The following is a 14,873-nucleotide window of genomic DNA, read 5'->3' on the forward strand; positions in this document are numbered from 1 at the left end:
GACATTTATTAGTAGTTAATTTTGTTGGTTAGGAATTAAATGTACTACTTTTTTTCATCTTCCCATTCAAAACATTTAAATTAATCTCTTACTTTTTCTGATGTTAACGAGATTCGTCTATCATTCTTTTCAATTTTTATCATTAAATCAATCTGATAATTTATCTTTCTTTTTAATTTTTATTATTAAATCAATCTTATAATTTTAAAAGAAAAAAATCAACACATAATCTATATTTATCTTATTCTTTAATTATTTTAAGATATTTCTAAAGATATTAGTGTAATGAATGTAGTTAAATATACATAAGAATCAAAACTTTTAAAAGTATTGTGACACTAATGATATTAGTGATATTCTGTGGACAAACTTTTAATCTGTGTTAATGATTAAATTTTGCCCTAATATATACTTTTTTAAGAGCACTTTTTAGAGAAAGAATTATGTTATTTGATTCAAATAAAATTTTGATCACATTCGAAAATAGAATCACAAAGTAGACTAAAAAGAATAAAAGCTTGACAGCAGGAGCGTACACATATTCATTTAATTGTTCAACAATTATAAATTAGTACAAGTAAACAAGAAACACCATGTGAAACATGATTGGTTTTTCCACCAAGTGTCATGGAATATTTTATATCTACACTTTTCATTTTATTATATTTTTACTTTTACTTTCTATTTGATTTATTTTAAATTAGTTCATATTATAAAATTAATATATTATTTTATTGGTTCTAGATAAATGTATAATGAAGAAGATGGTGGTATTTTATAACGTGTGGTCACTTTCAAAGAGATGTTGATTGAAGAGGCTCATCCAAAAGCCTTTTAGTACCAGAGGCCATTGTTTCATAGGGGGCAATCATATCAAAACCTAATCCTTAAAAATTGTTGCATTATATTATATTTAGTGTAGTAGTTTGAAGGGGAGAATATATATTGTGATATTAAAAGTTTCGTCTCATAGTGCATTGAATTTGGAGAAAAACTCAACATTTTAAAATAAATAAAATATGGATAATGATATTTAGACAACATTTTTTTGACAACATTTGAACATTGATTATGTGTCAATCTGTGATTGGTGAAAAATTACTTCACAATAATGTTTATGATTATTATTATTGATTGTGGAGTAATTTTTGACCAATTACAGATTGACACGTAATCAATGTTCAAATGTTGTCAAAAAAATGTTGTCTAAATATCATTATCCATAAAATATATGGGAATAATTTGAAGATGAGATGAAAACGAAATATGAAATAATTTTGTAAACGTGAATATTTTTCTTTTAATAGTTGAAGAATAATATGTTTAGTAGTTGTTTAACTTTTTTTTAAAGTATATTTCTTTTATTGGTTGAGTTTGGTTCTCTTATGTTTTCATTATTTTTTTATAATATTTATTTATGATGCTAAATAACTAATGTATTTTAAGATGTTAATCTAATTGAAATATCATAATAATACATGTTCAACATGAATTTTATAAAAAATAGAAAAATGATGAACAAATGCGGTAAATATGTACATAAAATATAGTGTAGGTAGATGTGATAATTTTTTCTAAACAGTCAAAAGTAATATTATTACTTTTGTAGATGTAATTATATTTCCTAACAGTCAAAAGTATTATAATATATATATATATATATATATATATATATATATATATATATATATATATTATAGTTTTGTATATATAATATTTTTTGTAATTATATATAAAATATATCGGTGTTTTTAGTTCTGATTTCTTAACAATCAAATGTAATATTTGGAATGTGGTTAAATATCTTTTTTAGTCTTTCAACTATAATGTAAATTTAGATTTATTCTCTTTTTCAAACTTTGATACACTTTGATTCTTGTTTTTAAGGAAACTGTAATTTCTCGTCCTCCAAAACCAACACCGTTAAAATTAGGCTGAACTGACTAATGTTTGGCCATGTTTGATGACATGTTTCACGGATAATATTTGCCATGTTAGTATTTTTCAATGGAAAATCAGAATAATGGTTTATTAACTTGAGATGGCGAATTTGCGTGCAACCGTGGATGATCTTAACATTAGGTCCTGTAACTGCCCTTACGCCTCGAAGAACAAGGACAAGTGAAGCGGGATCTCCTTCACGAGATAGAGCTCCACATCATAGAAGATTAGGGTTATTCACAGCATATAGGCTTTTGTACCAAAGTAGGCAAATATGAGACAAAAATTATGAGAATAGGCAAAAATTTTCGCAATTACGAGAATAGGCAAGTTGTAGGGGACCCAAACGACTTCAAATGAAGAATCGTGCTCCCTACACGACTTCACCCTATAGCATTGACCAGGGGTGAAGTCGTGAACCCCAAAAATGACTTTTGGTCGTGGTAATCGATTACCAAGCATTGTAATCGATTACAACATGCTGAAGTCCTGGCCCCCTGCACGACTTCACCTTTTATAGGCAAATATGTCTTTGGTAATCGATTATACCATGGTTGTAATCGATTACGAGAGAGTTTTATGTGTAAAAACCCCCTAGTAATCAATTATAGTTGTAATCGGTTACCAGAGGGTTTTTACACATGAAACTCTCTGGTAATCAATTACAACCATGTTGTAATCGATTACTAGAGCCATTTTCGTGTTAAATGAAATATATTTTTTGGTTCTTGACATTTTTGTTTTGATAATTGTGTTACACAAAAAAGAAATTGTCATTATAATTTATTGACTTGAAAAACAAAATAAAAAGTTAAAACAAAATTTATAAGAAATACTAATAGTAATTTATTAATTAGTGAAGAGATTACAAAATGGTAAGATTAATAAATAATGATGGAATCCTGTCTCATGTAGTCATCTTTTTACATTTTATTGTATCTGTAGTGTAGCTTGCAAGGAGCATGGGTCACTATAAATATCCAGCTCCTCACTTGTACTATTGACTTTTGAGATTAATGAGAATAGAATTTTCTAAATTCAAGAAACTATTCTCTCTTGAAAGTCACAAGGCTAGAGAGTCCAAAGACTCCCTCTAGCCACCTTCCAACACACTACCTCATTCTTCCATTTTCCATTTTACCATTGTGCTTTCTCTCTCATCCACAGCCTTACTCCTCCACGCAGAACCAGTCCTTTTTCTGCCACCTTAGCGCATGCGTCAGCGCTTCGCTCTCTCCTCAGTACATTTTCATTTCGCAGACACACATTCCACTCTCATTTTCCACATACCACGAAACATTCCTCTGCTAGGGTTTCACTCTCAGCGTCTTCGAGAGCATTTCTCTCTCGACTCAGATCCGCCATCGTTGCCTCTTTTCATTGGTAAAATCCATTTCTCTTTACAGATCCAACATTCCTCTCCATTTTCCACCATCTTCACCGATTGTTTTGGCCTCTGAACCGATTAAACACCTCTCCAACTCTCGAGTCTCACTTTACACCGTTTAATCTCTGATTCACACTGATTAATCAATCTGAATCGCATTCTCATCTCTCCTTTAGGTTTTCCGCCGATTGAACTTAGGGTTTCCTTGAGTCAGATCTCGATCTCGACGAGTTTGCACTCGAACTCGTGTCTTCTCTTCACGATTAGGGTTTTCCTCTCTCGATCTTGAGATTATTCAACATTCCGCTGCGTCTTCTTCTTTCTAGAAGAAGCTTCGAGGATTTGCGTCACGCCTACGGTCATTCTCTTGGAGCCTTCTTCCATCAAGTGGTATCAGAGCATCAGGTTGCGTCCACGCTCCAAGAGATAAGTATCTCGATCTCTGCTTTTGGTTTCCTCTGTCTCTGTTTGATCTTGTTTCGAATCTGTCTTGTGTTGATTTCCGTTGATGTGTTGATCTGTTATTTTAATTCGCGTCTCTGTTTTGTCTTGGTTTGATCCATGAGTTGTTCATTTGATTTGTGTTTCTATTGCGTTTATTGAGTTTTTCATTATTTTCCTGCATTGTCTTGAGTTTTCAGATTTGTTATGTGCCTTGAGTCAGTGTTATTTTCATTTTAATCGGTCATATCTTATGCTATTGAGTGTTTTAATTTCAGATCCGATACTGTCATGTTTGGTTATGTATGTTGATTCGTTGCTTGTCAAAACTCTGAGTATAAACTGGTTTGGCACAACCTTGCTGTTTTTTGGATTGAATTTTTTTCAAAAGAATCACACAAAAGAGCAATGATCTGAGAGCTTAATGATTCAAAATTTGCTTTTCAGTGCATTGCCAACTGAAGCATAAACCGAATCTGATTGCAAAGTTGAACTTAATGTGTGAATTTTGTATTCTGCTGGAGTTTGTGTTCTATGATGGTGAAATTGTGCATTCCATATGAGCCATGATAAGCCAATTTGGGAGTTCGGATGCAGTCATTGAACAACAACCTCATTGTGTATAATCTGCTATGAAATTTTGGTTTAATAAACTGTTTGAAGCTAAAACCTGAAGCTTTTTATTGTTTAATTTCTGAGTTGGAATGCTGAGATGACTAGTAACAAAGTGCCAACCAGAAAAGTCGTGATATGCTCAACATTAGCTTGGTTGTATGTGTGAAAGTCACAGCAGAAATTACTTGCAAGCAGTAGACCGATCTGCATTTCTTGTTTGAGTCCAGTTTTTGCTTTTCTTAATCTGGTTTAGTATTACATTATTGTTGGACATCTTCCATTAATTTCATAGTGTTTGTTCAACTTTTCTTTGTTGTTTTTGAGTCCTGTGATTTGTTCACAAGTTGCTGCATCATTAGTCTATCTCTGATTCTGGTTGACCATTCTAATTGGATTGTAGCAAAAGGAGTGGTCATGTTATCTTCAGCATAAAACAATCATTATAAAAAAAGAAGAAGTTCAATTAAAAGTTCTGAAAAGCCAAATAGGCATGTTCAATCCATGTTCTTAAAAACTAAAACACAGAATCAGATTTCACTACAAGAAAAATTGTTGTTATATACGGCCAAAATCCGTATATAACCTTCAAAATCCATATATAAAATGGTGTTATATACGGATTACATACGGCCAAAAATCCGTATATAATAGAGGCGTAGGTAAGGTTATATACGGATAATCCGTATGTAAGGTTATATACGGATAATCCGTATGTAAATTACATACGGATAATCCGTATGTAAATTACATATGGATTATCCTTATGTAAATTACATACGGATAATCCGTATATAATATTTGTATATAATTATATACGGAAAAATCCGTATATTATATCCGTATATAATTATATACGCAAAAATCCGTATGTAAATTCATATATGATTACATACGGAAAAATCCGTATATAACTCTATAGCTTTACAAAAAAAAAGTTAAATAATTCCATATCTGCATCCAATAACTAGAAATTTTATACATTTGATAAAACTTACACAGAATTGCCAAATTAATACATATTTGCATCCTAATGTTCCTAACATACTATATATTGTTATCTTATAACTTACTTGAATGCTACTATTTAATTATCTCAAAGAAGGAAAGTAGATATCTACATTATTCGGGTGGTCAAAACTGATAATTCTTATGTGAAATATCATGAAAGGTATAAATGTTTAGCACAAATAAAATGGTGGCAATATCATGTATATATCTTATCATGTATCAAAAGACTAACAAACTTACAATAACAAATAAATTATCTTGTATACATAAAATTATTTTATTTTTCCTTTCACATGACATGAAAATAACAAAGAAATTGTGAATTTAAAAATAATAACTTAAAAAACAATACTTTCATTTAGAAGACAATAAGCTATACCAAAGGCCTCCTTTCATCATTTTCCCCCTGCAAAATTTGGAAGATTCCCCAACTCTTCATCTCTAGTGGATTTTGCTGAGTTCCCCTGGAGAATAATTTAAGACCCTATTGTTGTTGCTGAATTTGCTATCTGGCAACATCTTCAATGTGACTCCCATAACAATGAGTAAAAGTCCACTCCGATGTTGTTCTGTCAATGGTTTTGTGAATATCAAGTATGACAATAGCAATGTCCCTGTGTTTCTTGCTGTTGTTATATGCAACAATATTCAATGAGCTAAGTTAGGATCACATAATGTGATTAAAGTTGAATTTTTCTAACACCCAATATGCTGGTTATTTATATATCTATGACACCACTGAATGATTGATTCAAGTTAAAGGGTGAGTGAGAATAAATGTTGTTTTCATTTTCATTTAATCTCATTTGTGACTAGTAATAGAATTTCTTAACACTTTATTTCCAAAACACTGTCTTATTAGTTGATATTTTCATGCAATGTGTTGGCTTATTGACAAAGATATTTATTTAGGATTGAATGTAAGAGGGTTCAGATCTTAGAGAGAGATTAATGTGAAACATTTGTTTGATTTTATTTATATTTTTTTAAAGGCAAGAATGTCCTTTTTCATTTTGTAATTGAGGTGTGAAAGTTATAAATAAGGGTGTGGAAAATAAAGAAAAGTACTTTAAATAATATAAGTTGAAAATTAGAAAAAATAAAGGTAGGAGGTTAATTTGTTAAAACCACTCGAGATATTATAGGGAGCACTACCTAGGTGGTTTCTTTTAATTATGATATGATTTATTTAAAATAAAAATAAAAAGGAGGTTTATAAAAGAAACGAAAGGAGATTACGTTAAGGAGGGGGGAGAAAGAGAACATAGAGCATTGTAAGTCAGAAACTTTCTTTGAAGAAGAGAAATGTTCTCTTTTAAAAGATATAGTAGAAGTGTGAAGACCTATTATTGATTGATGTTCTATAATTGGCTAAGGTATGGGAAACTTACCTTGACGTTATTATATGATGAATGTGATTGTAATATTAATTTTGAGTATTCATCTAATTATATGTTTGATTGTGAATTAATTTTGAAAGTTGTTTGTCTGTACTGGAATTGCATGATCTTGGTATTCTTAAGAAGCTTTTCAATCATGAAGATACCATATTTAATTATTAAACATTAAATACTACTATATTAAACTGCCTTTAGAATTCATGTTTTTGAATTCTGTCAAGGAATTAATTGAATTCCTTAAATTCTTCCCCAAACAGGAATTCACATGATTGAATTCTATTTCAATGGAGATTAGATTTTTTTTAGGGATATAATAAAATCACATTTTTCATCTCCTTGTAATTAGCGTCAAAATCAAGGTTTTGGGATTTCTGGTAAATTAGGGATTGAATAGGTTTAAGGTTTTATTAATAAAAGTTTCTGGTTTATTAAAACCTTGATCAGATTGTAAGTCACTGTTTTCGTAGAAGCCTATATTGCTTTTCATTCCGGTTCATGAGTGGGCTTGTGTGGGCTTAGATTCATGGACCCAATTAAGGACCCAACTCTCATTCTTTTGGAAGGGGGGGTCACGCTTCCAGTGGCTCATTTTGTTCTTTTTCTATTTTCTCTTGTCCTGAAACGTGCACGGCAGAAGGAAGCTTCTTTCCTTTCTCTTCTCCTTTTTCATGGACAGCGGTGAGAGTGTAGTGATGGAGGTGAGAGACACGACAAGGTTGCGGCGAGATGCGACGAGGTTGCGACGGAGGCGAAGCGATGACGGAGCGGTGGTGTGACGAGGTTGAGACGACTACGCGAAGACGTTGGCCGTTCGGATTCGTGGCGCAAGTTCCTTCCCCTCCACCTTTCTCTATTTTTCGTTTGAGCTTAGGGATTTTTCCTAATTTCGTATAAGGACGCAGGTTGGGTGTGAACAATGTTGCTAGGACGGCAAAGGTGGCGGTGACGCGTTGTAAGTATGGCCGGCGTTGCCGTAGAGTGAATCGTGTCCCGATTCGGCATTTTAGGGTTCCCGAGCTTGTTCTAAAATTGGGGATTTGGGGGTTTTGACTTTAGGGTTCCTGAACTTGTTTCTANAATTGGGAAATTTGCAANCTGTTCTTGCAAATTGGGGNTTAGGTTTTCAANTGGGGATTTTTGATTCTGTTGTTGCGTCTCTGATCTTGAAAGTTTTGAATTCTTTTGAATATCTGTTGTTGCATCTTTGGGGTTTGATCTAGCGATCACTCTGCTGTATTTTGTGATATGTTTTTATGCGTTACGGTTCCGGTTTGTGGTGACGGTGCTGGTTGCTCACCAGCGGAGCAACCATGGGTGGAAGTGGTGAGTTGTGGCTGAGGGCCAGGGTGGCAGTCAGGTTGGGCCTCGGTTAGGCCTCTAAACCAGCAGTATTAGGTTTCTAGTCTGGACTTTGGTTATAACTAACTGGGCCTATAGGCCCAGACTTGACCTTGAGCGGTATTTTTTTACGGAGACCCAAAAGTATTAATAAGAAGGGAATTTAAGATAAGTTTTATGTTTCTACAATTAGGTTAATGTAAAATATAATTAACTAATTATTGACATTAACTGACAAAAAATTAAATTGTAAAGAGAGAGAAGAAAACAGTAATGATATTAATTATTATTATTACCGGTAGAAATTTATTATTTAGTAATTAATTGGAATCAAATTAATTACTGGAAAAGAAGAATTAATTTGGAATAAGGAGAGTAATTTCTTGGAAATCAGATTAATTAACATTAAATATTGTGGAATTAGAAATTAATTGAGAATGTAACGAGACTTGATTAATTAAAGTAATGAATAATTTATTTAGTGGGATTGACAAAGAATGATATTTATTTGTTTATTTTATTTGGAATGATGTTTATTCATTCGATTATTATTTTTATTTAATTATTTATTTAATTATAATTTATTTTTGGAGTGAAACCTTGAGAATTTAGTTTGAGTACATTAGAATTTTTGAATGTGATTGATTCTTTTCACTATGGAGTTATGATATTGTGGAGGCTCATGGTGAGATTCATGATGAATGATTCATGATGAAGTTAGTTTTGATGGAGGTACATGTAATGTTGATTCATGATGACGATGTGATGGGAAATGATGATGTGAAGGGTATAGTGAAATTATAGTTAACGAGGATATTGATTATGTCCTTAGTTTAGAAATAATTATGTGAGTATGAGTAACATTGTAGATGAATGATATTGTTATTAAGTTGCGCTTACTTATCTTGTACATTTCTTTATCGTTATTGGTTGTGTCATGGTAGCTTACCCACTTTTGTTTGTGCTTGTGGTTATGTATGTCTTGCGATGATCGTATAACTTTTGGTTATACGGGAGCAGATGTTGCAGATGTTTCAGATGCATGATAGAGACGCGAGAGGGGAAAAAGACTTATGTTAATTAAAGTTTTTGTACTATAAATGTTAGAGACAATGTAATCGGGTTTAATTTATTTTGTTTCTATTTTATTAATTTGGGTATTTTATAAGTGGATTCCTATGATGATATTAGGATTTTAAAAATTTTAAATTTTCCCTAATAATCGAGACATCCCAAAAATCGGGATGTTACATGTATTGTGTTCAAAAATTGAATTGTTAAAAAATAATCCTTTTAATTTAATTTTAAAATTCAATTATATAAAAGTAAAATTTATTAAACTAAAATATAACTTATTACATTGAAAATATATTTAAAATAAAATATTTATTAATAACAACAAATAATTAAGATATTTTAACTAATTTAAAATAATTCAATTTGATTTAGATTGNAGTGTAGTTCAATTTATATATAAATATTATAAAATTAAATTAATCATCATAACCACTGTTAAAATTTAATGAAATTTTGTAGTAACTCATTTGATTTACAACACCCGTATCAAATTGAAAGAAATTATAAGGTAAGATCGTGAAAGAGGTGAAACTATTGTCACAATGTTTGAGAAAACAATCCCACCCTGATCATGAAAGGAAAATTTATTACTTATATTTACTGCAGATATATAATATGATTGGTAATAATTTATGACCTTACCTTAGAATTAACTCTATCATGTGCTGAGTTGTCCCACATTTTATCTGATTTTTTTAGATTCTCGCTAACAAGACCCATTAGTCTAACTCTGAAGCTGTTGCAGTCCCCTAATACTCAAAGTTGTGGCATGTAAGCATATCCTAGCTGAATTTAATCCTTTATGTACAAATATCTCCTAGAACAGAGGAGCCTAGCAAAGAAACAAATATGCAATACTATTAGTGACTAAAAGACAATGAATTAAAACGAAATATCTAATAGAATGAATACTTGAAATGCTGCCAACCCAGATTTTATTTTTGTATAATTGGTGATCAAAGTATGATTCTATAGGCACGGTCAAAGCCTGAATGAATAATAAAATTATTTCAAGTAGTGCATGATACAACCTACCATGACAGTATCGACACGTTCAATTATTTTCTTAATGAAATGGCATACCCTTAAGTTGCAGACATAATCATATTGCATACAATCATATTTGAGAAGCACAATTTCAACAAGGTGTCCTTTCTTTTGCAGTGCTTTACCTAGACCACTGACAACATCCCACCAACCTGTTCATGAAATAAATTAATTTAAACATCACTAGATGCTAGACAGACTTAAGAACAGGGCCATTGTATGCTTAATTCACCTGAACTTCCGCATAGATGATGACATTATTTTTAGTTGATTTCATACTAGATAATCTATAGAAGTACAAACTTGTAAAAGCAATATTTTGTTCAATAGGATAGTATCTATCATACATGCTGAATTGCTTTGACAATAGTAATTAAGATGGAGTATAGTTTGCTCAACTGTCAGCCAGTTGACATGTACTTAGAAACTTATGTTAAAAGTCTAAGTGAGATATCTCACTAACTTTTCTTCTATTTTCTCTTAGATTCTCATTTTAGCGATGGTTCTTGATTTCTATCAAGACCAAATACACTTCCATCTAATCAGGAAACAGAACTCAACAAGTTCAGAAACAATGGTAAATGAAGACCATTGTCAAAGAACAAGGATCTAGCAATTGCAACAAATAAGCATGAAAAATACAAGATTACAAAAAATTCTTAACCAAACACTAAATTTTGAAAAAAGATTTCAACAATTGACAAAAGAGGAAACAAAATAAAAAGTTAAAGAGACAACATTTTAAGGAGGTTTGAGAATTTATTTCTATATAGAACTCAGACCCACCCAGTACTCCCTTTCTTTAAAGAAAATCAAGATGCTTCTGCCATGCCTCCTTAAGATTCCAGTAGGTGTAATAATTAAAATCTAGGGACAACATAAAATCAACTCACAAGAATAAAACACAGGGATTAGGGTACACGAGTGCACCTTAGGTACTGGTGCCATCTCTGCTACAATATGAATCACATGTAATCTGGACTATAGATAAAAAATTAAAAGATGCATCAACCAGTAAAAGATATTCAAATTGTAATTTACAATTAAAAGTGAATACCTTGTTGCAGAAGATAAAAGACCAAGAAATGCAAAAATAACCTCATGTTCACTCTGTTCTTTGTAGGCCATATATGTTTATCGTGATTGATATTCAAATACATTAAGTCTCCCTTCTTAGCAAACTTATTCAAATTCCCTCAATCAAGCTTCAATTCTTTCGTTTGGATAACAAGTTCTTGGAGTTTCTTAGTTATTGAATGAAACCTCTAAATCTTCTTTCTCATCTTGATTTTGACAGAGAACTTCCTCAATGGAAGGCTTGATCCGTTACCTGTTATTCTGCAAACTGCTTAATAAATACAATAGAACTTCACATTGAGTTTCAAATCGAGAAGAATATGAATAAAGATAGAAAAAGATTACGAATCATTGGTACCTGAAAGTGGTTCGGTGTCGCATTTTGCAAGAACCTGGAAATGAAACTTGCACTATCCTACCATTTCCCTTAGAGTGGTTAACATAGTTGAAGCCACTCAGGTTCCACCATACAAAACACGTTTTCAACTTCGACGCCATTTCTCATTCAATCCCTCATTCAAACACGTTAGAGTTTTTCGATTTTTCAATTTTAGTGTAGGGTTTCAAGGGAAAGCCAACACGGGAAAGGTGTACGGTGGAGGTTAGATAACCAAACTTCTTCTTCTGACCAAATCTACAACAAGGAACACTGAGAGATGATTAAATCTGCAACAACGAACACGGAGAGATGGCTAGACAACCAAACTTCTTCTTCTTAGTGAATCACCGCAACATTAAAGGACTACACATCACACAAAGAAAGTTATACATTAAAGGAAGAACATTATGGATTCACCACAAACTCACCGAGACCGAAAGAAGGTGGCATTGACCTCAGAGTACGAGAATAAGAGTCCTAGGGCTCCACTGTGAGAAATCGAGGGTTCGTTGACGGAGAACACGGGTACCACACAGGGACAGGGGGCCATGATTGGAGGCAGGGACTCCTAGGGTTCAAGACACAAAGATGATGGTTCAGAGAATGAAGATGAAGGTTCCAAACAGGGCGAGGAAAGACTCGAAGAAAATGGCTCGACGAAAAGAAAGGCTTGATGACGGGAAGGCTAGAGAAGAAAGGTTGGAGAACAATAACTCGATGAGAAGGAAGAACAAGGGTTCGATGAAAGGGAAGAAAAGAGCTCTAGGAGAAATTTACAGTGTCTGACTCTTAGGTTTTGTCTTAAGTTTAGTTTTTTAATTTTTTTTAATTATTTATTTTAGAATCTGTATGTAATATTTGTATGTAAGAAGAAATTTGTTATTATATACAGATTTTATATACGGAAAATCCGTATGTAAATATTTTTACCATTATATACGAAAAAATCTGTATATAACTCATCCGTATATAAAATCCGTATATAACAAAGTTTTTATCTACAGATCAAAATCCATATGTAATAATCCGTATGTAAATAACATTTTTCTTGTAGTGTTTTGGAAACTCGAACTGGGTTTATCTTTGACAGTTCAGCAGCTTCTTGTTTGTGTTTTCTTGTTTTGAAAATCTGCTCTAGATCTTTTGGTAGGTTTCCTTTGAGTGCTCACTTTCTTTGAAGCTTTGTTTATTGCTTGTCTTGATTGTTGTCTCGGTTTTGTTTCAATCTGTGTGAACTCTGATCTGCTGTTTCTTAAATTGAACTTTTTTTGCTTTTATGATCTAATCTAGAGTTCGTCTAGGGTTGTAGATCAACTGTGCTGTCAGGTGCTTATATTGATTGTGGCTGTCTTGTTTGCCCATCCCATTGCTTTGCTGTCCTGTTCTGTTCTGTTTGTCCCTTACTTTGATCTTTGCCTAACCATTTCCTTTCATGATTGAGAAGCACTTTCACTTTAGATTTCTGGAAATTTGAAAGAGGTTTGTGTGCTAGGTAGCATCTTAGGTGATGGTGGTCTAAAAGACTCTCTAGCCTATGTACTGACAAGGGAGAATTTTCCTTTCAAACCTTTACATTTTTTAGTACTTTTGAGCTTTAGTGAAATGCTGCTAAATTCAATTTTCAGCCCTATTGCTCTTGAGTCATCAATTCTCTTCACTTTCTCTACCATATCCTCTAGCTTCCTTCCATAGTGGGAAGGCTTTCTGAGCTGTGAGGTTTCACCTAAACACCTCTCATCACCGTGAACACTTCAAACACACCTTTAACTCCATCATTCCGCTGCACCCATTGCCATTGCTAATCTCTTCCGGTTTGAAGTTTCGTTCCACATGGTTTCAACTGGAATTGGTCTCCATCAAATAACTATTGACAAAATGGACATGTCCCCCTATGATGACCTTTGTTTCGGTAGTAAGATCATTTTTTTGGCTGATCTGAAGTGGATTGATCCATCTCATTACAAATTCTATTTGTAGTTGGTCTTCTAGATGCCTTTCATCGCATTTGAGGATTTAGTATGAAGTTTGGACCAGTATACGCAGACCAATAATCTTCATTTTAGATTGGGTGAAATTGTACTTCATATGCCTTGTAAATGTTGTTAAGATTATAGACTAGATCGATATATTAGGTTAGTGGTATATGGGAATATGTAGAAACGATAATGACATGATGACATGGGAGACGAGTAGCTTGGAAGTGACCATAATCACACCACTGTTCGTTTAGCTTGACATTATACGAAATTGGATGTGGGCGATATTGGTAAGGTGTTGAAATTTCTAGAACATCAAATTCAAAATTTTTACGATTGTACCGATGAACATGACAAAATGCGAATTGTTGTTGATTTTTTCTAATAATGTCAGCGATTTCTTCAAGATATTGGTAGCCTACTTGTGGCATGTACTGTGTTTTTAAGCCTCGTTCAACAAACTGTGATCGTGTCTTCTCAAATGTTGTTTCGATGAGAGCACAAATTGGTAATGAACGTGCTCCCTTTAAAACGAAGTTCATGCACTCAACAAGATTAGTGGTCATATGTTCATATCTTCTGCCTCCATCAAAAGCTTGAGACCATTTTCTTAATGGAATTTTATCTATCCAAGCAACTTGTTGGGGGTATTGGTATCTCATTGCAGTAAGCTTTACCATTAAAGTGGGTTGCTTGACCTTGTAAGTTGTAAGCACATAATAAATTAAAACAGTGAAGAATTTTATTGAGAAAATATAAACTGTAAATTGGTAGTAAAATTTAGGTTAAAAGCTCTTTTTGGTCCCAGTTTTGGTTCAGAAAATTCGAAATGGTCCCTATGTTTTTTTTGTGATCAATTTGGTCCTAAAGATCGTAATTAGTGTTCAATTAAGTCCTTTTCACTAACTCCGTTAAAATTGTTAACGGCAAGCTGTCTAACTGGGCAATCAGAGAATGAAATGTCATTTATTTACTTACGTGGATCTAATGAGGTGGATTTATTATTTTTGAAATTCTTTTTCTGATATTAAGCTTATTATTTTCAAAATTAAATTAAGAGTATTAATGTCTAAAGGGTTGATCGTGGTTTGGAAGGGAGATCTACAAGATTGGGAAGAACATCAGTGAATGGCCCTAACACCACCCTATAGTCCAACGTTGCCGGAGATATCGCTGCTGGTCGTACC

The 14,873-nt window shown here is 32.7% G+C and overlaps 1 long non-coding RNA gene across 4 annotated transcripts; it reads right to left on the reverse strand.

Annotated features, from left to right (window-relative positions):
* Positions 1-10,045: 10,045 nt before the first annotated feature.
* LOC106765667 lies at positions 10,046-12,545 on the reverse strand. 4 transcript variants are annotated; one of them, XR_002669557.1, is made up of 3 exons: positions 12,128-12,545; positions 11,690-11,980; positions 10,046-11,599 (listed from the first exon to the last, which is right to left on the reverse strand). It is a non-coding gene; the product is annotated as an uncharacterized LOC106765667 (long non-coding RNA). The 4 variants fall into 4 exon arrangements; XR_002669556.1 differs by having other exon boundaries at positions 11,690-11,965; positions 12,139-12,536; XR_002669555.1 differs by having other exon boundaries at positions 11,690-11,965; positions 12,128-12,536.
* Between the last annotated feature and the right edge of the window lie 2,328 nt (positions 12,546-14,873).

The sequence above is a fragment of the Vigna radiata genome, chromosome 1 (assembly GCF_000741045.1).
Source record: "Vigna radiata var. radiata cultivar VC1973A chromosome 1, Vradiata_ver6, whole genome shotgun sequence".
Taxonomy (NCBI): domain Eukaryota; kingdom Viridiplantae; phylum Streptophyta; class Magnoliopsida; order Fabales; family Fabaceae; genus Vigna; species Vigna radiata.